Below are 24,707 nucleotides of genomic sequence, written 5' to 3'. Positions count from 1 at the left end.
CTCCTTCTTTGGAGGTCTTTAAGCAGAGGCTTGACAACCATATGTCAGGAGTGCTCTGATGGTGTTTCCTGCTTGGCAGGGGGTTGGACTCGATGGCCCTTGTGGTCTCTTCCAACTCTATGATTCTATGATTCTATGATTCTATTTTATCCAAGGAGCTCAAGGCTGATGTACACGATTCACCCTCTTCCCATTTTACCCTCACAACAACCCTGGGAGACATTTAGGTCAGTATTGTCTGCACTGACTGGCAGTGTGGTGTAGTGGTTAAGAGCGGTGGACTTGTAATCTGGTGAACCGGGTTCGCGTCTCCGCTCCTCCACATGCAGCTGCTGGGTGACCTTGGGCCAGTCACACTTCTCTGAAGTCTCTCAGCCCCACTCACCTCACAGAGTGTTTGTTGTGGGGGAGGAAGGGAAAGGAGAATGTTAGCAGCTTTGAGACTCCTTAGGGTAGTGATAAAGCGGGATATCAAATCCAAACTCTTCTTCTTCTTCTTCAGCTCCCCAGGGTTTCAGTCAGGAGGCCTTCCTAGCCCCATTTGCAGACGCCAGCAGTTGAACCTGGGGCTTTTTGCATGCAAAACCACTGAGTTACTCCTCTCCTCCCAGTGACTGTTTTTCAGAGAACTCAAGGTTTACTCTTCCGAATACGAACCAATTAAAAACCACCAGCACCAAACTTGATTATCTTCCCCACTGGTGATATTGGGTTGTGCAGTAGGAGCCCAAGAAATGTTTGCTAACTTCCTCCCACATGTCAGTGTGGCTATTAGCCACAACCTGTTCACCCGCAAAGAGCAAGTATGCATGCAATTGTTTTCGTCTATTCCTTGTCAGTGGCTCCTTGCATGACCTGCTTGTTTGGCTCAGTCAATAACCATACTAAAACCTGGAACAGAAAAGGCATTGCTGCTGCTGTTGTTGCTGCTGCCCTTTGTCAGATCCCGCTAGTGAACCATGCTGGGAGCTCCTGCCAGAGGATAATGTGAAAAGAGAGCCCGATGGCGCATGCAGATCTCTTCCACACAAAGCTCAATATTTCAGGCAGTGGCTTCAAGCTATTAATTGATTGCCGCTGTCTGTTGCTGCTGGGAGCCATTCTAAGCGAGAAGCCTTGGGACAGGCAAAAAGCTCACCGATTAAACTTTTTAAAGAGTTGAAAGATGCTTACTCTACTGCCAGACTTCTCAGCATGCAGAGTCACGATCACTTAGCAGGGATTGCTCAGAAGAGAAGCTGTGCTCGTCTTTTGTTGCAAAGAATGTCAAGCTTATGCCATAATAAATTTGTTTGTCTTAAAGATGCCACAAAACTCTTGGTTGTTTTTTGTGTGGATTAGTACTTCTTGAGCTCTAATCTGTTACACAGATATCCTGGCTTTTCTCCAAAGAGCTCAAAGTGGCACCCATGATTCTCTGCACCCCTTTCTCCAGTAACACAGAGAGGTATATTAGGCTGAGCTATACTGATTGGTCCAAGGTCCAGTGGAACAGAGATTTGAACCCGGATCTCCTTGGTCCTAGTTCAGTTCTCTAAGCACTGAACCAGATGGTGCTCTTTAACCACTATGCTTTTATTATCATTTTATATTTCCAATCAGGATGGCTAAAGGGCTGAATTATTTCTACTTTTCTAACACATGTTTCTAACACAGTATTGTCAACAATGACTGGCAGCCCCTCTCCAGGTTTTTTGCCAGACTTTATTCCAATGCTACCTGGAGATGTTGGGGACTGAGCCCGAGAACTTGAGTATATGCTTGATTGTGGACCTACGAACTTTCGCCCATTGCACCTAAAAGGCCTGGGAGAACAAGAAGGTCTTCAGCTGGAGCCTAAAAGACAGCAACCAAGTATAGGCAGCAGCCAAATTTTTCTGGGGAGGGCATTGGGTAAATGGGGTGCCACTACTGAAAAGGCCCTGTCCGTAGTAACCATCCACCTCACATCAGTAGGCAGAGGAACTTGGAAAAGGTCCTCCAGTGAGGATCTCAAGGACTAGGTGAGTACATATGGGACAAGGGAATCCTTTTATGCAGCAATGTGAGTTCCTTCTCAAGGCTGGAGATTGCCAAGAGAATTCTGATGAAGATGGAAAGGGAAGTGGAAATTGTCTTTGGTCAGGAATGGAAACTGGTCACGAGAATATGATTTGTATTAGTTCACACCGTTGTTTTCTTCTAAATCTGCAAGTGATATGCAGTTACAGTGGTACCTCGGGTTAAGTACTTAATTCGTTCCGGAGGTCCATTCTTAACCTGAAACTGTTCTTAACCTGAAGCACCACTTTAGCTAATGGGTCCTCCTGCTGCCTCCATGCTGCCGCCGCACAATTTCTGTTCTCATCCTGAAGCAAAGTTCTTAACCCGAGGTACTATTTCTGGGTTAGCGGCATCTGTAACCTGAAGCGTATATAACCTGAAGCGTATGTAACCTGAGGTACCACTGTAATAACTTTTTAAACATTATTTTGACATTTCTTTTACACTGAAATGGATGTAGAACATGCAAATTGTTGCATATGTTATGCAGTTACCATAACACATGTTAAATAGCAGGCAGCGACACAAATAACTTAGCATTTGGTGGACCCTGAACTGCAGCAGAAACAGTGCTGATTGTGATGGACACGGGTTGGAATAGAAACTGTGATGCCATGTTGCATCCCTAATCAATGTTGCTTCACTTCATACATTACTATTTCTTTTTTTAACAGAACCATCCAAAATCTCTTGGGCGGACCAGTAACATTTCAGTGTGCACATGTAGCAAAGCATGTATTTTCAGCTACAACTATTGAGCAGCTAGCTGCACACACTAGGGGGATTATATGCATACACTATATGGGTTGGATCATGACTGCACATGTAGGCTGCTTGATCCTTTCTCTCATGTCATGCAAAAACTGCTACATTTCACATTTTATACATTTGTAGTAGCCTTTCTAGGCAGAAGTTGGTGCATTCTTCCCAAATGAAAAGAAACATTCTGCATCAAGGAAAACCAGATTTGGGGCTGAAAGTAACAGATCGTACACATTTGTTTTTTCTCTGATGAGAATCAAGGATGAAGTAAACGTGCAATAATCTCCAAGAAACAAAGCTGGACAGGTTCAAAAGTGGCCAGAGGCAAGCCTAATTACACTTCATTTGCATAGATCTTAAAGCCCACACAAGAAGCAAGGCGGCACAGATAATACTACCTTAGCTTAGTCCACACTCACTTACTTTCTCAGGCGTTGCCACCTCCATGGATAATACCAGCAGTTAGTTAGAAACATTCTGGTTGCACTTCATTGTCCTATTTATATGATTTTTGAATTCATCATTCCTGGCTTTTGCTCTCGTATTTCTCTTCTAAAAGCAAGGCATGGTGTGTGTGTGTGTGTGTGTGGTTTGTTTGTTTTTTCAATACTTTGCCCCAATGAAAAAGAAAGATTGGATGAATGCATATGACAATTTACCAAGTGCAGGTAAAACCTTGTGGCAAGGCAGTCATGATATCAAGCTAACAGGATGTCTTTTCATGGGCTTCGTACACACCATTTTTGCTTCCCCCAAGGAACCCTGGGAATTGTAGTTTACCCCCAGAGAGCCACAATTCCCATCACCCTTAAGCTACAGTTCCCAGGATTCTTTGGGGGAAGTCACATGGCGTGTCCACCATCCTAAAGTCTGAACTTTGGGCTTCTTGAGCACCAGCCTTGCCTTTGGGAAATCAGAAAGAATCCATGCCTTGCTGAAGGAGGCTCCCACATTTTCTGCAAATTTGTTCTCACACTGCCTAGGGATGCTCTCACACCCTCCGCCCAAGCTACTTACGTCCCGATGGCGCTGGCCACAAGTGGGTAATGTGAATGCAACGTCTGCCAAGGACATTGGGTAACAGAGCAGAAAGTTTCCAGCCAAGTGGCACAGTGTAACTAGATCAGCTACAGGCAGTGCTGTCCCAACTGTGTTGCCTCTGGCTGACCCATTCCTCCTCCTATTACTTAATTTTGTTTTGCCCCTGTTGCAGGCTAGGTACTGTACAAACAGGGACAACATGGTCCCTGCTCAGCTGGTTTGCAGACTTGCACAACCTGACTCAAGTTGCAGCCTTTCCTGTATTCAGTTACATCTAATGGTTGGACACAGCCTCTGGACCAACCCTGCAGCCTGAAAGCACCCAGAGACCTCTTATAACCAGAGGTGCCATCAGAACAGGACCTTGGGACAGAAGTCCAGGGCTCCTCCTAGCAGAAGGGGAAGTAATGCACATTAGCATCTATACAGCCCATCTCTGCCCCCCCCCCCCCAATTCCCTTAGTATCTAGTCTCTGAAATCACCTAACCACAGCACTGGCAAAACAAAGTTCCAGGAGCCATAAACTTCCAGCTGCAAGCTTCACTGACAACTTCCTACACCTGCATCTTTTGAAAATTCATTCTGTAATAATTTAGAATTTTTAGTTGGGCATCAAAGGTGAGTTTATTGTCTTTTGTTTTGTTTTGTTTTTACAAAAAACAACATTTTTTTCTGATTCCTAGTTGACAGGAGAAAATTTGACACATAGACCCAGGGGACTGTTGCCAGTAAACAAAACTTATCTCTTCTGGCAAATTATATTGATTAATAGCTGAGAAATCCATTTACAAAGGCACCTGGAGAGAGGAGACTGTAGGATTTAATACAACGAAGCCTCTTGTAAGGTAGCAGCAAAATGAAAAGGATCCTTAAAATCAGCATACTCTACTTGTGCTTTAGACAGAAGTGCCATGTTTCTTGGTATCGTAGCTCAATATTTCCATCTTTTGCACTCCAAAATTCTTCTGTAGCTATTATGTATTATTTATATTTACTCATTGCCTCATGATATAGATTCCTTGGGTGGCATGCAGTAGCCAAGACTGCACCCGCTTCCCATGAATGTAAAGGGAAAGTTAGCATGAGGCTGGGGAACCAATGGCTCCAGTTGTTGTTGGACTCCAATTCCCATCAGCCCCAGCCATTAAGGGAGTTGTAGTCCAACCATATCTGGAAGGCCACATCCCTGCATTGGCACTATAGAGCCAACTCTACAAGTGAAGTTGGTACATTTCCCCCCAGGTGTTGAGTGGATGGCTGGCCTGTGACTGGCGCATCCCAGCTCTTAAAACCCAGGCAGTCTCCCAGCTTTCCTGCTTCTAAACCTGGCCCTATGGAGCAATCTGGGGAGATCAGAAAAGCTGGACCTCAGGTGCCTCAGATACCTTCAATCCCATTCCTACACCTGTACAGTTACTTGGATTTGTAATACACAGGTATATGCACCTGTTCTCATGCTCTGCAATTTGGTTCTCAAGTTACATAGGTGCTCTCACTCATTCTGGCTGCGGTCGAAGTGTTTCAGATTTATGCTGCCGCTGGCGAGACACTAGCCAAACCCACAGGTTATAGATTTGCCTAGAATCTCACCATTCATCTTGCAAATGTCATGTAAACTGGAAATGCAAGGTGCCAACTCCAACTGTCTACTGCACTGGATGTATGAAACCATCACAGCAAAATGTCTGTATTAAGTTCTTAGAAAGTTAGAAAGGAAAACCCACCTATTGAATCTGTGACAGCACAAAGATTCTTTGTCTGACTTCTACCCATCCTGCAAGGAGGAATCTGCTATCGCATCCACAAGCAAAAGGGCTTTCAAACTGGTGGGCTCACATTGACTTATTATTATTTAATAATTTCTATTAAATTTTCTGTTTTACATTTTAGAATATTCATTTAAACAACCTTAAAATATCAATGACATCCCTTCTTCTCTTTCCATGGTTCATTTTGCACAACATAGATCCTTACATAAACTAAATCATTCAGTATTCCATTATTACATCCATCAAAACTTATTTACACTGTTGAATTTATCTTAATGCTACCAATGTTTTCAAGTGTACACAATCCCCCCCCCCAATATATTCAATAAACATTTTCCAATCTTCTTTAAACGTATGTTCGTCTTGTTCTCTTATTCTATATGTTAGTGACCCACATTGACTTAAAGTGGGTTGAACCAGTGGTAACCACACCATTATATTCTTATTTGTTTGAGGTTATTTCTCCACTTCTTAAGTGAGGGAGTGGCAAAAAGCACTAGAGAAGATGGCCAGATACAAATGTAGGCAGGACTCCTGAACCTTACATAGTTGTGTAGGAGAGGGGATTTTTAACTTCTTTCACACCTCCGTGACAAGTTGCACCTGCCTGAAAACTCTCTTCTATTCAACTTTGAAAGTTACAGTTCAGGACTTTGCCAGGACTTTGCCCGGAATGGCGTCAGCACTTGGTATCTTTGGGTACCAGCTAGTGCTCCAGCACTCTGGCAGGGGCTTGGACTTCCAAAACAATCTAGCTGCCATGTTAAGACCCCATAATGCCACAGAGGAATGCTGTGTCATGGCAGCGCTGTGAGAGATTAAAATGGTGGCTACATCCACCTACCCTGTACTGCTCAGAGCCACCGCAGGCACCACTGATGCCACAAGGTAAGCCCACATGGGCCCGCACCACATCTCACCTTCTACAAGGCAAGGCCAGCTCAGTCGCTGCGTTGCTACTGGGGAAAACGGAGGTACGTGACAGGAGAAGTACTCTTCCACCAACCCACCTTTCAGTCCATCCTGGAAACGAAGGAACAAAATAGACAACCATCACACTTCATCCTCTGCTGCCAATTAGCTACCAGTCTAGGCTCCAGATGCTGGCTTTGCCCTATACAGCTTGGGACCAGAGGCCTGAAAGATTGCTACAAACCCAATTGGTCAAAGCACTGTGCAGATGAGGGCCTCCTGGAGTTACCATCTTATCAGGAGGTATGTTTCACACAACATAGGGACCAGGTCTTTAGTGTTGTGGCACCTCCTCCTTAGAACCCCCTTTCCTTGAATATTAAGACAGGCACCATATCTGTTGTCTTTTCAGCACCCACTGAAGACCTTCTTTCAACAAGATTTTAAGGCTGAGATCTTTCCCAGTCTACATCTGTCCTTCTCCTTCTCCTTCTCCTTCTCCTTCTCCTCTTCTTTCTCCTCCTCCTTCTAGTAATTGTTTTACCACTTGTCTTTTCCCATCCTGGGCTCTTTTGGGAGAAAGGGTGGGATATATCTTTAATTAATAAATAATACCCAGAAGCTTGTGGGAAGCTGAACAAACCCTAAAAAAAGAGAGAAGAGGACAGGAGGCAGCTTCCATCACCACCTCCACCACCAACACACCTTCCTCTGGAATTAAAAAGCTGATGAACACCTGCTTGGCTGGCCCTGTGCTGGAGTTAGCCCGCCCCAGGCACAAATTGGCCAGGCTGGCTCAGAGAGGCATAATTTAGATCGCTCCATGTCTGTGGGTGAGGCTTTCTGTTTTATGGAACGTGTACACCTCCCTCCTCTCCCCCTGCTGTCTCCATGCAATTTTCAACCCCGCTATGCCACTTTCATGGACTGAAAGCGCGCGCGCGCACACACACACACACACACACACACACACGGTGCTCTCTTTTTGCTCCTTTAACAGAAACAGGCCTTTTATTTCCTTTCTCCCCACCTCTTTTTCTGCAGGAGCTGCTTGACAATGCGAAGTCTGAGGCCTTCGCGAGGCTACAGAAACCTGTTCTCAGCCATGTGGTTGTCTGCTGCTCCCTCACGCTGCGCTGGCAATTTTCAAAGCTGTCTATTATCAGCACGTTAATAACCTTTCATAATGTTTAATTACTTGGAAAGGTAATCAGTCCTGGGGTAATTATTTAAGAGGCATGCCCACTTTGTTCGCTCCTGGCAAAGACTTCTGTTCCCTTTTCTCTTTCTCCCATTCTTCAGATAAATGCAGCATGACTGACAATGCTCCGCGGCGGCATCTATTTGTGTACGAAGCAGGCTCAGGGCTGTAACCCTTCCCCTAACTGGCCTCCCCACTCCCACAAGCCTCCTCAAATCTACAAGCCAGCTTAACCGTAACGTCTGCACATCTTAGCTCCTGCCGTACCGGGTTTCCGAAAAGCAGACCAAGCCAATTTTGTTTCAGTCTGGTTCTGGCCTTGTTCCTCATAAACCAAGAGACCTGCCGCTGGCCCTGATCCTTCCACAGAGCTCAGCAGTTTCCATGAGGTGGTTAGACATCAACTAACGCTAAACCCAGACTTGGAGCTAAACATTCAAAATGGGAGGTGGATGCCTGCAAACATCAGGAGTCATTAATCAAACTTTATATTATATAGCACTTTTAAATGCTATATAGCTACTTTGCAAGCCTTAGCTCACCCACAAGCAATGAAAAATTAAAACTACCCATAATTGGATAAGCCATTGTTATTTGTATTTTTAACAGACTGGAAACTCAGGATATGTTTATTTATTTGCTTACTATTTTTTAATCCTGCTTGTTAGAAAATTATTTTCCCCCTAAGGGGCAGGGGGAGAGAAGTCCTGCAATCAAGAAAAGGAGATGGGGATGAGACTGTAGCTACATACATACCATGCATTTAAAGCACATAACTTGACCCAAAGAAGCCAGGGAACTGTAGTTTGACACACTACAGTTCCCAAGCTTCTTTCGGGGAAATAATGTGCTTAAATGTATAGTGTGCACACAGCCAGAGAAAGAGGGAGAGGTCATGCCATCAGGCATACAAAAAATATGACATACAAGCTAAGGGGAGTGGAAGAAAAAGTTAGAGTGGCATCAGTTCTGAGAAACAGCTGAGGTGCAGTGGGAGGCCGGGCTTTCTGTGCTGATGGCCTTCCTTGAATAGCAGGTGGAGGCCCTTGTTCATTTGGCCAATGGATGGGGCCAGAGTCCTTTCCCCTTTGGTTCCACAATCCCAGGGTTAATGGTGGTTGCAGCAGGGTCTTTTTTGTGGAAGGGAAGGGGAATCTCCCTGCAGCTGCAACCCGGTCTGCTGATGGAGGGGGAGAAGATTGGTTTTTCCCTTCCTACGATGATCTTTCTTGGAGGGAGTGGGTGCCCTTCAGATGTTTTGGACTACCATTCCCTCAGGCCCAATAGAAATTGTAGTCCAAAACATCTGAAGATTTAGAAACTTGTTGATTAGAATATTCGTGTGAGATTGTATGGGAAAAATACAGAATAACAGATACAACCTTGCTTAAAATTTATATAGGAAGCGCAGTGTAAGCGATGGAAGTCAATCAATGAAATTTTATTATTGAGATATTTGTAGAATAAATTTGGAAGAAATTCTTCTAACTTTTCTTCTTCTTCTCTTTATTTTTTTCTTTTTCTTTTTCTTTCTTCATTTCTTTCTTTTTTCTCTTTTGTTCTTTTTATATATGTGTGGTTATCTGAAATATGTATATATGTATGTATGTATATGCAATATTTTGCTTATATTTTGTAATAATTATGTTAAATAAATTAAATTTAAAAAATACAATAGTCTATTAAATATTTAAAGCTAAAAAAAAACCAAAAACCAAACATCTGGTGCATACCAGGCTGGCCAAATCTGCTGCATTGTCTTAATTTTATTTCCTCGGTAGAGCTAAACCAAAAATTTGGAGAGTGCACTTAACAACAGATCTCGGGGGAAGAGCTGAATTCACAGTCAAAAGCATCATAACTTGCCAACACAGTAGCAGCGTTTAAATGAATATAGGTATTGTGAAGCGTAATCCATACTGCTTATCTTTGGCTTACTCTGGGTTTTGTGGGACAATTCTTTGCAGTCCTACCTGTAGCTGTTTTTCACTTTTGAGGACAAGGTTGCCGTTGTTATTAAGGTGTTGTCTCCACGAAGGAAAGTCATTTCTTGGGAGCGATGAAATGCGGGGGTGTAGATAACTCAGTCATGAGAATGAACTTGTTTGCTGTGTTTTCTTTCTACTAGTTGTTTCACATCTGCAAGGATTTCTGTGATCCTAGAAAATATATTTCCTCGTACAAATGTGTCCAATTGCTGATTATGATGGTGCCAGGTTGCTTATGATGATGTCAGGGGATCTCTGAAGTAATTGCCTTTGTAATTTTTCTTACTGCCCTGTAATTGAATTAAACACTGGAATTGCTACTGTTCAAAGAGCAAATTTGGCTGCTGTTTTGGTTGCCAATTTAGTGCTTAATCTGCTGCTCCCAATGAGTCCATCAAGATATACTACCTATGAATACTGAGTATGAATCTGTGTTGCAGATTAAAGTTTCCCACTGCTATCACCAAATGACTCTCACCTATTCTATGAAAGAAAAAAGTGGTGTAGAAGTATAAGGCAGAGATTACACTTACACACACACACACACACACACACACACAAACCCCAGACAATAAATATATAAAACAGACAATACTCATAATTTATAGATTTATATAAATATTACGTGGCTTTATACAACTGTTTATAAAAACTTGGAAAAGGTTAGGAAAACATTTCTTTCCTATTCCTGTGTGCTTAACGTGTTCCACACAGCTATAATGATTTAGAGTTTTAAGAATTCCTTTTCAATATTATAACAGTAAAAATAACTGCTCCTTCACACATATCCAGTTACAAAGCTTGGATCAAAGTTGATAAATAGCTGAACAATGAGCAAGAAGTGTGATGCTACTGCAAAGAATGCTAATGCAATCTTAGGTGTATTAACAGTAGCACAGCAACCAAATTATGAGAAGTGCTGGTTCTGTTTTGTGCTAGCCTTGGGAGTGTAGTGTCCAGCTCTGGGTATCACATTTTAAGAAGGACATTGAAAAACTGGAGAAGGTCCAAGGATGACGCGGCATCTGGAATCCAAGTCCTAATAGAAATTGATAGGAGCAGCTGGGCATGCTTAATGCAGAGAAGATAAGATTAAAGAGAGATGTGTTAGCCTTCTTCAAATATCTAAAGTCTAGGCTCATGCCAAAGATGCCAAGACCTCATTGCTTCTGCAGGCAGGACAAGAATTACCAGACGGAAGTGGCAAGAGAGTGGATTTCCGCTAAACATCAGGACAAACTTCCTGATGCTAAAAGCTGTTTCACAGTGGAGCAGACCACCCCTGGAGGTGATGCACTTTCCTTCACGACAGGCATTGAAGCAGAAGCTGAATAGCCATCTGACATGGTTGCCATGGCTCCTCTTTTTTTCCAGGACACATCCTCTTTTGCAGGGGTAAAATTTGAGACAAATTGCATTTATTAGCTTTGAATGGCCATCATAGCGTCCTCTTTCTTGCTCTTCAAAATACGGCACCCCTAATGGTCACTATAGTTGCACCCTACATTAGGGGGCTGGACTAGATGACCCCCAAGATCTCTTGGAAGTTCCAATTCTAAAATTATATGATCCTATGATTTATTGGTCTGAGCACCATACTACATATGGTAGTGACCACACCACACATTCTTCACATGATTTGCTGTAGTAATATTTACAAGGAGGAGAACACAGACCAACTTGCATTTCATGATCTGTGACTGTCATCAACGATATATTTTTTGCATGGAAAATTGTGCTTCTTATTGAATAGGTACAAATGTTCCAGAGGGGGAAACAACCTGTGGACGGAGAACGCACAATTATTTCAGCCAGCAAGACACTAAAAACTAACAAGAGTGATGATGCAGACACAGGCCAAGACAGGTAGATGACAAACTGAAATCCCAGTCCTGTAGACTCCACAAAGTCTGAAGGGATCTGAAAAGGAACCTCAAATTTAGTCAAGAAAAGCCTGTATAAGCAAAATTCCCAAGCCTTCCCATAGATTTCCAGCAAGCCTGCTGTAAAACGGCTGGATCAAGTTGCTTTGGGGAAAGGAAACGACAACCTTTCCCCAAAGCAACTTGATCCAGGCCTTTTCATGACTTGCAAAGGATGCCAATGTGCTGTCAATCAATGAAGTAAGCAGTTTTGCTCCACCTTCTTACTAGTTCCCACCATTCTGATTGGTTCATTACAGATTTGTTACATTTTTATTCCAACTTCCCAGAAGAAGAAGAAGAAAAAATGCCCAAGGCCACTAACAACCAAAAAAAGACACATTAGAAAATAACCAATCCACATAACATAGTCAGCAGTGACATAATAAAGCCAAGTAACCGTGTAAGGGAAAAGAAGCCAAAATAGAGTCAAGAGGGGGAGGAGTTTGGAAGCTCAGCATGCAACCCTTGCTCCATCTCCAGGCAATGCAGGCTCTTCTTGTTTTCTCCCTGTAATCCAGGAATGGCGAACATGTGGCCCTCCAGATCTTGTTGGACTCTTGCTCCCACCATCCCTGACCATTGACCATGCTGGCTGGGACTGATGGGAGTTGGAGTTCAACAGCATCTAGAGGACCACAGCTTATCCGCCCTTCCCAATACAATAGGCCGCTGCAGACCAGATATCTAGGGCCATTAAAGATTGGGTTGCTGCTGAGTCATCAATATGTTCTGTTTGTGGCTTCTCGGAGACACTTGGCTATCCGCTGTGGGATACAGGATGCAAGCCTTTGTTCTGCTCCTGCAGGGCTTGCCTTATGTCCAAGTCAAACTTGGGGCTCTTCGACACGTTTACCGCTGAATTTGAACAAACATCCGTCTGCAGAAAGCCTAACTGGTGTTTGTTCCTGTTCAGTGGCAAAAAGAGGGTTTTCCCAGGGAAGGCAGTGCAAGAAAAGAAAAACTCAGACCTGTGCCTGGAAATCATGAGGCAAATGCAGGTGTGGACGAGCCCTTAGTCACGCACACACCGCGTTCCGTTTTTACAGTCCTCCACCAGGAAACAAAAATAAGATGTTTATCAATTCCCAGGGCTGGTCCACCCACCATACAAGCGGAGTGCAACTTGGCACATCTGCAGTGGTGCAGAATTCTCATCTAGATCCCTGCTTCAGTTTGCTCCGTGGCTCTGAACATTCAAGTACAGTATATAAAACAACAACAACCCACTGCCATTTCGTTTGCCTACTTGAGCAATCTGCAGCATGTGTGTCTGCATGCGTGTTTATTAGAAGTCGTCAATTTGCAAAATAGCCCTGGAGGGGGTGAGGATCACACTTTTTAAAGCGTAATGTTCACCCCATGGAAATGTAGGGACTTGCCTGTGAACGGGAACTGGCTGTCTTTGCTCTTCTTTTTGAGCTGCTGCCAGAGCCCTTGGAAAACAACATCACTGGGTTCCTTGATATTCGTGTGCAGAAGAAGATAACCTGCACTTACATATTCAGATCCAGTTTTCTCGTGGGAGTTATTCCACCTAGAAATTCATCGAGCAGCATCAGAAAGAACCTTCTAGTCCCCTCTCTCTTTTGAATGGCAGTAGCTTTCCACACCCCCAGGTGGAAGGAGGGGGTGGGCATTCCTAAACCCCTTACCTGAAAGAGTTCATTTTTAACTGAAGATACCTGCATGTAAAGCACCTGTTCTGTTTTGGAGCTATATATGGACCATCCCATATCCTGCACTTGGGGTTAGTCCACTAGATGCATTCCTCCTATGAATTCTGGATTCATTGAGACCATGGTAGGATTAAAGTTCCCTTCCTTACCCCTTCTGGCCTTGATGCTGCTCAACTCTAAGGCTAATACAGTGGTACCTCGGGTTACAGACACTTCAGGTTACAGACTCTGCTAACCCAGAAATAGTACCTCGGGTTAAGAACTTTACCTCAGGATGAGAACAGAAATCATGCCTTGGCGGCGCGGCACCAACAGGAGACCCCATTAGCTAAAGTGGTGCTTCAGGTTAAGAACAGTTTCAGGTTAAGAATGGACCTCCAGAACGAATTAAGTTCTTAACCTGAGGTACCACTGTATTTAGTAACATAACTAAAGTGTTTGCTGTAACTGCAGTCACACGGCATCAAAAGTTATTTACTGGCTGCATGAACTATAGCTTCGATCTCACCTGATGTCCGCGTGTTTACTGAAAATATGAAAGCAAGACTGGGGGAGCAGGATCATGTCTACAGTCCCTGTCCCCAACCTCTGGGCATCTCTGGCTTCTGCAACCTGCACACAGAGCCAGCACCTTCACTTAGAGGTCCACTGTGTCCCCCACCCACCCACCCACAGCAGACCACTCTGGTGAGGATGGGGGAGCAGGATCAGATTGCAAATTGCAAGCACATTTCAAAGGGAAACACCAGCTGAGGCTACAGCTGCCCTCCAACTTCTTTCCCCCAGAAGGCCACTGGGATCTGACACACTTGGGGACCACAGTCATGGTGGGGAAATGAAGATGAGTAGTCACTGTGGCCTTGGCCAGCATGTTATTTCACTGTGCCTGTCAACCATCTGAGTACAAATATCAGGGGTGGGAGGGGGAAACAGAGCAAAAGGATGCTAGTGACTGCTATCAGCCTTGGTGGGCCCCAGCATTTGCCTGGCCATGCCAGGTGACAACAGAGGGAACCCTCAACAAATACTGAGGTCCATCTCCGAGGGCCTTCTGGCAGTTCCCTCCCTGAGAGAAGTGAAGCTACAGGGAACCAGGCAGAGGGCCTTCTTGGTAGTGGCGCCCTCCCTGTGGGACACCCTCCCATCAGATGTCAAGGAAATAAACAACTATCTGACTTTTAGAAGACATCTGAAGGCAGCCCTGTTTAGGGAATTTTTTCATGTTTGATGTTTTAGCATGTTTTGAATATTCTGTTGGGAGCCGCCCAGGGTGGCTGGGGAAACCCAGCCAGATGTGTGGGGTATGTATGTATGTATGACGACGACGACAACAACAACAACATTACTGATGTGTTTTACCCTCTCAAGTATTAGCAGCTCTGTTAGTGGGATTTGCCATCTGCCCAGGGCCCATTATATGGATCTGATCCAGACTCAATTCCCCTGAAGCCTTTTTTGTGTAATGCAAAAGACAGTGATGCTGGGAGATCACTCATTATATTCAGTTTGGGCCTGATTCAATATTCGACGAGAGCCTTAACCGTACACATTTCAGTCTAGCAAGGCCACTAGCTGTCCAAGTATTTGTTCAACCACTTTCCCCCCATAAAGAAGTTCCCTTTTAAAAAACCCCAATAACCCTACCATTAATCTGTGTGTGATGGAGAGATGGGATTCTCTGCATGCCTGGTACATGACATACACTCAGATAAGGACTGAACAAATTCTCTTGTCAGAGTCTTTCTCTTTATCGCCCTTGCTTTCTGTTTCCTTGTGGTTGTTCTCCCTCGGCTTCCGAGAGTGAAGTTTGATGCACAGCAAAGAAGATGTTGATGTACCAATGTGTGTGTGCTTTAAAATCCCACACTATGAATATACCCTGTTTATCTGCGTGTGTCTGTGCTTATTTGATGGACTTTAGATGTTAGTTAGTTAGTGAGTTAGTTAGTTAGTTAGTTAGTTAGTTGCATTTATATCCCACCATTTTTTCTCCAAGGGGCTTAATGTGGTGTACATGGTTCTCCCCCATCTCATTTAATCCTCAAATGAGAATTAGATTAGGCTGAGAGGCATTGACTGATGCACTGAGATTCATGGCAGAGTGGGGATGAGCCCCAGGTCCTAGTCTGACACTCTAACCACTACACCACACTGGATCTCAAAATCCACCAGACACATTGAATGTGCACATGCACAGGAACACAGGCAGCTGCCTTGTACTGAGTCAGACTCTTGGTCCATTTAGCTTAGTATTTCCTACATTGGCTGGCAGCAGCTCTCCAGGATTTCAGACAGGGAGTCTCTCCCAACCCTACCTGGAGATGCTGGGGATCAAACCTGCGACCTTCTGCATGCAGAGCAGATGCTCCAGCACTCAGACTCTTCTTATGTTCTTAGGTTTTTCTCATAACTCTCTTTCCACAAGCTCAGAACCAGGGCTAGGCTTCTCTGCTTCCAGGCTGGTTTTACTGCTTAGAGATTATCAGATACCTGGAGCAGAGAGAGGCTGCATATCTTCTCCTTGGCAGCGCTACAAGGTTGAGATGACCTGGAACTTGCTCTGACTTGAGAGTTCAGCCATTAAAAAAGCAATCCAAACACTGATATGCTGGGCTGAACTGCAAGCAACAGTTGATTGGCCTTAGATTTTTGTCGCGGGGAGGGGAATATTTGATTTTAGGCAGGTGTGGGTAGCCTGTGGCCCTCCTGATTATTGTTGGACTGCAATTCTCATCAGCCTCAGCCAGCATTCTCAGTGGGCAGGAATGATGGTGGACTAGATTGCAAGAACATCGGGAGAGCCACATGTTCTCCACCCCAAATCTTATGGTTGCAACGTCTTTCAGGGTGAAGAACCAGAACTACTCATTTGCACATGCTGTCTCTTTTCACACTGCCCATTAGAATTGGTCACAATAACTACCACTGAGGGAAACTAAGATTTATTTTTTAAAAAAAAACCCTGAGAAAATTAAGACTCCATCTGCTTGTTTATTTTACACTGAGTGAAAACTATTTAAACCCATTCGGGCTCAACATGCCTTTGCAGTGAGCTTCTTCATCTAGAATGCAACAGGGAATTTATGGTGCACTAAAAACCAACTTGGCAGGAAACATATTATTTTATTTATTCAATTCCCCACCATCCATTATCAATTCTGAGCCCAGGAAAGTTGGCAATCCAATATGGTCTCCCCTCCCAAGCCACTTTTTGCCTATGGAATCCCAAACACAGAGTCATACAAATGTATTCGTAGCTTTGCAGCAGGATAAGAGCAGAGAATTTCCAAGCAGAGTAGCTGTGAGTGAAGAAAGAGTTAAGCAAGCCCACCCCTACTCGCTGCTGCTGCTTCTTCTCTATTCCAGATTTTCCCTCTTGGATTTATATATAATTTATATCTCACCTTTCTACACTGAACTGAACTAAAGGCAGTTTACAATAACATGCATATAATACATTCTGTTCCTGAGCTACGTTCCATCCTGTTCTTAGATATCTTTCCTAAGACATATTTTCCTAAGGATGTCGTCATGCTGCAGTTTGCATGGCCGCCAACAGATGGCAAAATGAATGGCAGCATGACGACAAACTGGGCTTGCAGAGCTGCTGGGCCATTGCAACAGGGTCAGAGGGAAAGGGGAAGGGAAATGGAGACAGAGGCAGGCCGGTGTTGCAGGCCAGAAAAGAAATAAGTGGGCAGCCCAAGCTGGCAAGCGAAAAGCCAGGCAGCCCAGGCTGGCAGGCAGCTCAGGCTAGTGAGTGGAAGCTTGGAAAGGTCTAAGAGGAAGGGGTGGAATGATTTTGGTGGGCTCTGGGGTGGTTTGGGCAAGATGTAAGGGGAAGGATAGCTTTGGCAAGGAGTGAGGGGAGGGATGGCTTTGGACGCGGGTGGCGCTGTGGGTTAAACCACAGAGCCTAGGACTTACTGATCAGAAGGTCGGCAGTTCGAATCCCCGCGACGGGGTGAGCTCCCATTGCTCAGTCCCTGCTCCTGCCGACCTAAGTGCAAGTAGATAAATAGGTACCGCTCCGGTGGGAAGGTAAACGGCATTTCCGTGCGCCGCTCTGGTTTGCCAGAAGCGGCTTAGTCATGCTGGCCACATGACCCGGAAGCTGTACGCCGGCTCCCTTGGCCAATAAAGCGAGATGAGCGCCACAACCCCAGAGTCGGCCACTACTGGACCTAATGGTCAGGGGTCCCTTTACCTTTACCTTTAAGAGGGGGGAGAGGGGGGCTTTGGCAAGAAGGTAAGGGGAGGGGCTAGTTTGGGTGAGGAGGAAAGAGATGAGGCTTTGACAAGAGTAATAGTGGGTGGTGAGCAGGGTCCCACCCCCTAATACACTTATAAATATTTTAGGCGTGCACCTGAAAAATATAAGTTAGCGTGTGGAGCAGCCTTCTCTTTCTGGGTTTGGGTACCTAAATTCCCCCGAAGACAAAAATAGTGGAGAAAATTCATCCTCCTTAGGGCATGTCTCTAAATGAAGAATGGTTTGTAAATGAACTTTTAAAATTCAAAGACTCTCCCCCCCCCCCCCCGGTGACTTTCCACATAATAATTGTGTTTTATGAACTACTAAAAAAAGAGAACCTTTGATCGTAATTTGCTGACGTCTTTTTCCTCAGTCTCTCTCTTTTTCTAAATTATCAGTGACTCTTCTTCCTTTTAGTGCCCAGTCCCTGAATGACTGGAAATGATGTTCTCGGGGAAATGTACAAATTTTGCTGAAAAGCAACCCTACAGCTTTCTCAGAGGAAGGTCATATAAACAACACAGCAGTAATGGTTGCAGGTTTTGTGTGGTTTACCTCAAGACGTCACATCTGTTAACCGAGGAAAATCAGGAAGTCTGTTGCACTAACTCAGCTCTCTTTGTAAGAAGGGGAAAACATTACTACCTCTTGACTTTCACTGTCAGTTCAAAGAAACTTTCAGTCTTCCTTTTTGGCTGTACCGTATAAGTAGAGAGAGACAAATACAACTTCGAAAGCAGCCTTCCACAATTTGGTGCCCTCCAGATAGTTTGCACTATAACCCTACTCAATTCTCACTTTCTGAAGCAATAAGTGAAACAAAATGCAACCATCCTTCAAAATTCGCACTTCTCTGAATTTTGCACTGTAGTTCTCCAGTCAAGTAATGTGCACAAAAGTGCAAATCCTGGAGTAAAGTGTGCATAGAAATGCATATAATAGTGAAAATAAAATACAAAAATTCATCATATGAGGGGAAATTGCTTTGCAGAAATGTGTATACTAATTAAATTTCTATATTGCCCTTCATCCGATGATCACAGGGCAGTTTACAATATAAAAACACAAATATTAGGCAAAATTGTACACAAGCATGTGTGCATTGGGAGAAATTCACTGATGAATTTTCATGAGGGCTTAAAAAAAATTGCAGACTGATGCAGAAATGTGGAGAGCTGAATTTAAGATTGGAAATGGAGAGAAATTGAAATAGACAGATTCGCTTATAACCCCAGCTACAACCTCCATCATCCCCGTTTAGCATGGCATGGCCTATGGTCCAGGATGATGGGACTTGTAGTCCAACAACATCTGCAGGGCACAATGTAGGGTAAGGCTGTCCTAAAATGTAGAGGAAGTGGTTTTGACTAACAGTTGTGACATCCTGCAGAATTTGTTTTCAGTCAAGATATGGGGGGGGGGACGCACTTTCACCAGATTTAGTATGTATGTCTCTGAAGAGACACTTCTGGCCACTGTGGGCAGCACTAGGGTAGATGGGCCAGTGATCTGACCCTTAATAGGGCAGTTCATATTAGTGGATTTTCTCTATTCCATTTGTGATAATGCAATGTTATTTGATTAGAAAATGTAGGGCCACCTCTGGATGGGAGCAGAAACTGAACAAAGCACTTGCGCTCCCTGATTTACATTCCTCTTGTTATTTCAGAATGCACAGTCCCTAAGGAAGGGATGGGGAATCTGTGGTCTTCCAGATGTTGGACTACAGTTCCCATAACCCCTGACTGTAGCCATGCTGGCTGGGACTGATGGGAGCTGGAGTCTGAAAACACCTGGAGATAGTGGAAAGAGATATAGCAGGAGGAACTGAAGGCTAAGAGCCACCGACTGTGAGCTAGAGTGACAAAACAGCCCTTCCAGCTGGCTGGTTGATGTCACATGTCTCCTCCTTCCCCTCCCTCCTTCAGCAGGGGCTGGGTGTGCTTTGCTGTGTTAGGCTGCAGACGCAGGACAAAACAGAAGTCACAACAGTATATCTCTGCCTGCCTTTGGCATTCTCAGAAAGCCTGCATGCAAGCTTGCTGTTTCGAAAACAAGAAGAAAGCATGGAATAATTGAGTATTATTTTAAATAACTGTCAACATGATCTTTGATGCCCATTTAGTGGCCCAAAACCAGTTTATGCCTAGGGGAGGTGCCTAATGGTGACTCCATAACAACAACACTCAGCAACACACACACACACACACACACACACAACGCAGTAAATGTACCTCCGCATTCAGCTCTGGGACTAAGGTGAAGTCCTCACAGCAGGCATCCCCAAACTTGGTCGTCCAGATGTTTTGGGACTACAACTCCCATCATCCCTAGCTAACAGGACCAGTGGTCAGGGATGATGGGAATTGTAGTTCCGAAACATCTGGAGGGCCGAGTATGATGGCACCTGCCTTAGAGCATCCTTCCCTAGGCTCATGGACTCTTAACACCCACCAGCTCCAGCCAGTGTGTGCTGACAGAAGCTGAAGCCCAAAACTTCAGGAGGGCACCTGGTTGGGGAAGGCTGCTTCAGAGTTTCCAACAAAGTCAAGTATCTCCACAAGAGGGGGGGGGTGTTTGGCTTCTAATCCAGCATTACTCTATTTCACTGGGAAGCACTTCAGGCTCAACCCATTCTCATGCTTCTCTGCGCCACATATTAGTTAACTATTCTGTCCCTTTCCCACATGGTGATACTGATGTCATGTTGGGTGAGGTCCTGTACAATACATCTCTGGATCTCTTTCCTCTGTTGGTCTTCTGCCCAGTTCAAACCCACTAAGCAGCAAACATGACTCCGGTGTCTGCCTTTCACTGATCGAAGGATGATGTCCCCAATGCAGGGGGCATGTAAAGCCCAACGAAGCCATTTAAAAAAAAAAAAAAATAAACCCTGCTTTAGTTGTGCAATCTTAGTGCAGAATTTCTTGATTTGTGATTTTATCTTGCTCTGTACTGTGCCTAATAGCTCGAAGGTACTGCCTGATTACATTTTCCCAGTTCATTGACATGCCAGCAATAACTTGTCCTTGTTTTCCAGCCTCCAAATAAGATGGAAAGCCGAACAGTTTAGTAAACATGGGCGCCTCTACAACTTCATGCCTTTCCATAATGGAGGCACAGGGACCTTGCATCACAAACAGGGTGTGTGCAGATCCGTACATTCTGTACATTCCTATTCCCCCTCCACAAAGTCATGGAAATTGATTGCTATTGCCCGGCTTGCTGTCCACACCAGTCTGCAGCGTTCAACAGATTGTATCCAGAAGTCCTCCTCAGCTTAATCACTCCTTCTTCCACTGTCTTCTTCTGTTCTGGGCAGGCACACAGGTATTGCTCTATCTGTATGCAAAGCCTTTTTAAGAGAGAAATTCCCAGGAAGTGTACAAGAACGCAAGAGCAAATATTATCAGCCTTATCCAGATGGTTACCATGGTTCGCAATTAGCAAAATGGAAGCAAAATGGGGGTGCAGTATCCATTTCTATTTTTTGCATAAAGGTAAAGGTACCCCTGCCCATATGGGCCAGTCTTGCCAGATTCTAGGGTTGTGTGCTCATCTCACTCTATAGGCCGGGAGCCAGCGCTGTCCGCAGACCCTTCCGGGTCACGTGGCCAGCGTGACAAGCTGCATCTGGCGAGCCAGCGCAGCACACGGAACGCCGTTTACCTTCCCGCTGGTAAGCGGTCCCTATTTATTTACTTGCACCCGGGGGTGCTTTCGAACTGCTAGGTTCGCAGGCGCTGGGACCGAACAACGGGAGCGCACCCCGCCGCGGGGATTCGAACCGCCGACCATGTGATCGGCAAGTCCTAGGCGCTGAGGTTTAACCCACAGCGCCACCCGCGTCCCTGCATTTTTTGCATACCTACCTCCGAAAAAGGGTTTTGCATTTTTTAATTCTTTTTTTGTTATTTTCTTTCTTTCTTTTTATTTAGACGAATCTGTTTGTTAAAATTTTATTCCATGCTGAAAAGAAACAAATTTTAAAAAGAAAAAGCATCATACAGCATCAGACTGAAAGTCTCTCAGTGAATCTAGTCGGGGCGGATGGATCCTGAACACTCTCTGTGGGTCATCTGACAGGTAGGTGGGGCCATCCTCTTGTTATCAATCACCTAATGTCACCATAACATCAGGTGATTCAACTTCAAAGGAAAACTAAGTGTGCTCCCAATTCTTGCTTTCTTGCATTGTAGAACAGGGCTTGCATTTAAAGCTGCACCTACAAAGGAAGGCAATGCTTCTTCTTCTTCTTTTTTGAAAAACAATGGCACGTTTGGTATCAGTGCCTTTGGCCTAGTTTTCACTGAAGCTGTAACCCAGTGGCTAGGCTGTACCACATTAGACGCCAAATGACAACTCACATGATGCTCCTTTGTACAAAATAACTTCCCCCAAAGAAATTGGATACCTCAGAGGCTGATGTCCAGAAAAGTCGAATCCATCTCCCTGGCATGCAGTTCTCTATGTGGAGGGTTTTTTATGTTTAGTTCTGAGCAACATTCAGTTACGTGAGTTCCCATCCGCAATCTGCAACAGTGGAGTTTGCCACCTCAACTTTCATTGGCTCTGTGTGCATATGTTTGTAATGTATAGATGTATAACCTACAGATATCTAAAACATTTTTAGCTTCTCACTGCCTGTTTCTGGGTGGGACTATTCCTGATCATCTGGATTTAATCTTATTTCATTCTCAAGAAAATATGCTATTTTAGTGTTTTTGCGTCTACTGTAATGGAATCTGTGTTCCTTCATTCTGTTTCTTTTTCCACGCTCCTTTTGCTGATCAAAGGACTTTCATCCAAAACCATTTCATGACATAAAAACCAGCTTGTTTAGCCTGTAATATGTATTATGTAAATGAGCAGTCCTACTCTTCCCTCCACCCACATTTTTAAAACCTTTTTGCAGGGGGCAGAGCAAAGAACACATTTCTTTTGAGATTACATGAACATAAGAGGAGTCCTGCTGGATCAGACCAAGGGAAACTGTTGTAAATCACCTTGTACACAGAGAAAACTCAATTCCTGAGCTGGAACAGGCCAATGAGAACTGGAGCCAATGACCTGGCTCACATTTCACCTAATCACGGTTTGTATGAATGTGTGAACCTATCCAGCAGACTATAGTTTGTTTGCTGCCAGCAAACCGTGATGTGAAGCAATGGTTTGTTGTTGGTTTACAAACTATGTTTTAGTCCAACCACAGATTGCCGTTATGTCTGAACACAACAGCCTTCCTTACCCATGTTTGGCAACCCAGCCCCAAGCTACACAGGCACGAGGCAAAAGCAGTGGGAAAACAAAACAAGTGCCAGAGATAGAAGCCACGGCTTGTTTGCTCATTTGAGAGATGACTTGTGGGTTGTTGAACACACCACTGTTAAAACAAAACTTGCCTTAGCATTATGCACAAATGCAGCTATTACAGAGCAATCACAACACTTGACCCAGGAGAGGTTATAGCTGCAGGTGAAACCATAGCGAGGGATGCTTGAAGAGATTAATCATCATGAAACGACATGAGACACATCTCTTGGACTATTGAGTAGACTGGAACAGAGCTCTCCACCAAATTTCCCATTTCTCTGAACACTGCAAGATGCAATTCTTGAAAACATATCACAATAAGCATTTGCATACACATTTTTAGAAAAAAGAGAGCTGCAATGTGATTGTACACATGCACATGTCTTACGGGCAGAAACAGTAACAGAGATAAGAGACAAGCAATTCACCCATCCCTAACCAGAGCTCAGTAAATGGTTTGCCCACAGAAGGCCATTAACAGGATCTCCAGGTGGGAAAGATCTTTGCCTAGGACCCTGGAGACTCACATCCAGGTAGACTGACCTAGAATGAGGCTGGTCATAGGATGTGGGTGTGGTCCTGCAGTTAGACAGAAGGCATCCTTTGCTGTCTTCCAGTCGTAGGATTCTGTTCCCAGCTCTGCTGTTGATTAGTTCTTGTTGACGGCTTCTGGATGACTTCCCAGAGGGATGCTTTTGTTCCCCTGCATGTACAACAGGCCTGTTGGCTGCTTTGCAGGGCTGTTGTGAACTTTAATTAATTAAGGCTTGCAAAGTGCTTTGATGCTCCTGGATGAAAGGTGCTGTGTAATTGCAAAGTGTTATTAATATAATCCAGAACTTCGCACGCTGTCTTCACCTGGCAGGAGGGGTGATGAGATAGGATCAGCTTGTGATGCATACATTAACGGAAGCTGCCTAAACATGACTTTCTTCATGCTTATTAACAGCTGCTGCAGTTACTATCCATCCAAGCAGAGTCCCACCCAAATGCCCACTTCTTGTGACTGCGAGACAAGGATGAAGTTGGTCCCATGGAAAGTCGGCAACAACAATCCTCAAGCATTTCTTCACAGTATAATGAGATACTGATATGGTGAAATTATGAGTAGTTTTCATTCAAAATTGTACCACAATATTTTGACCTCAAATCAAACAAGCGTTTTTAAATAATGATCATGCATTGAAAACCCGTCTATCCCCATATCTGATTTTATGAACTGGGGTTTCCCTGCAATGCCCTTTCTCTTATGTGATCTGTCAGAATATGTTGGTGGGGAGAAGTCTTCATCACAACAAGAATCACGGGATTGTGGCACTGGAAGGGACTCCAGCAGTCATCTAGTCTAATCCCCTGCAATGCAAAAATCACAAGATGAAGGCTAGCTCCAATCCCTGTCTGTATCAATGAAGTTACTGTTTGATGTTTTACTATGTTTTATATATGCTGTAAGCCATCCAGAGTGGCAGGGGAAACCCAGCCAGATGGGCAGGGCAATAATAATAATAATAATAATAATAATAATAATAATAATAATATCATCATCTATGTATTATAATATTTATGTATATCCAATTCATACAATATAACACATTGTATATACAACCAAGTATAAAACACAATAAAAACAACACAAAATTATAAAAATGACTGGCTGATCAAAAATATCAAACCACTGAACAGGCCTGCCTGTAGTGCAAGAACAGAATATGCCACAGCTTTGAGGCAACCCCCCCTCAAATAAAGGTACACAGTAGTCAAGGCTGTCCAAGTTATTTTGACACCTGTGGCTGGAAATCCCACAAGTGCGTCTCCCTGGGA

At 44.2% G+C, this 24,707-nt stretch overlaps 1 long non-coding RNA gene across 3 annotated transcripts in view; it reads left to right on the top strand.

The window, feature by feature from the left end:
* Positions 1-24,275, top strand: part of LOC308474229 — a 38,036-nt gene extending 13,761 nt beyond the window's left edge. Inside the window, exons 2-3 of one of the 3 annotated variants that reach the window (XR_013984585.1) lie at positions 21,512-22,668; positions 23,836-24,275. This is a non-coding gene — a long non-coding RNA (uncharacterized lncRNA). Of the gene's footprint in view, positions 1-839; positions 2,004-2,717; positions 3,378-21,511; positions 22,669-23,835 lie in introns of those variants that run through there. The other 2 variants (XR_013984586.1, XR_013984587.1) reach the window with 2 other exon arrangements.
* The last annotated feature ends 432 nt before the right edge of the window (positions 24,276-24,707 follow it).

This window comes from Podarcis pityusensis, assembly GCF_964106645.2.
Source record: "Podarcis pityusensis genome assembly, chromosome: 3".
NCBI classification, from domain to species: Eukaryota; Metazoa; Chordata; class Lepidosauria; order Squamata; family Lacertidae; genus Podarcis; species Podarcis pityusensis.
The sequence above is the reverse complement of the archived record's forward strand: the minus strand, read 5'-3'. Positions and strand labels throughout refer to the sequence as shown.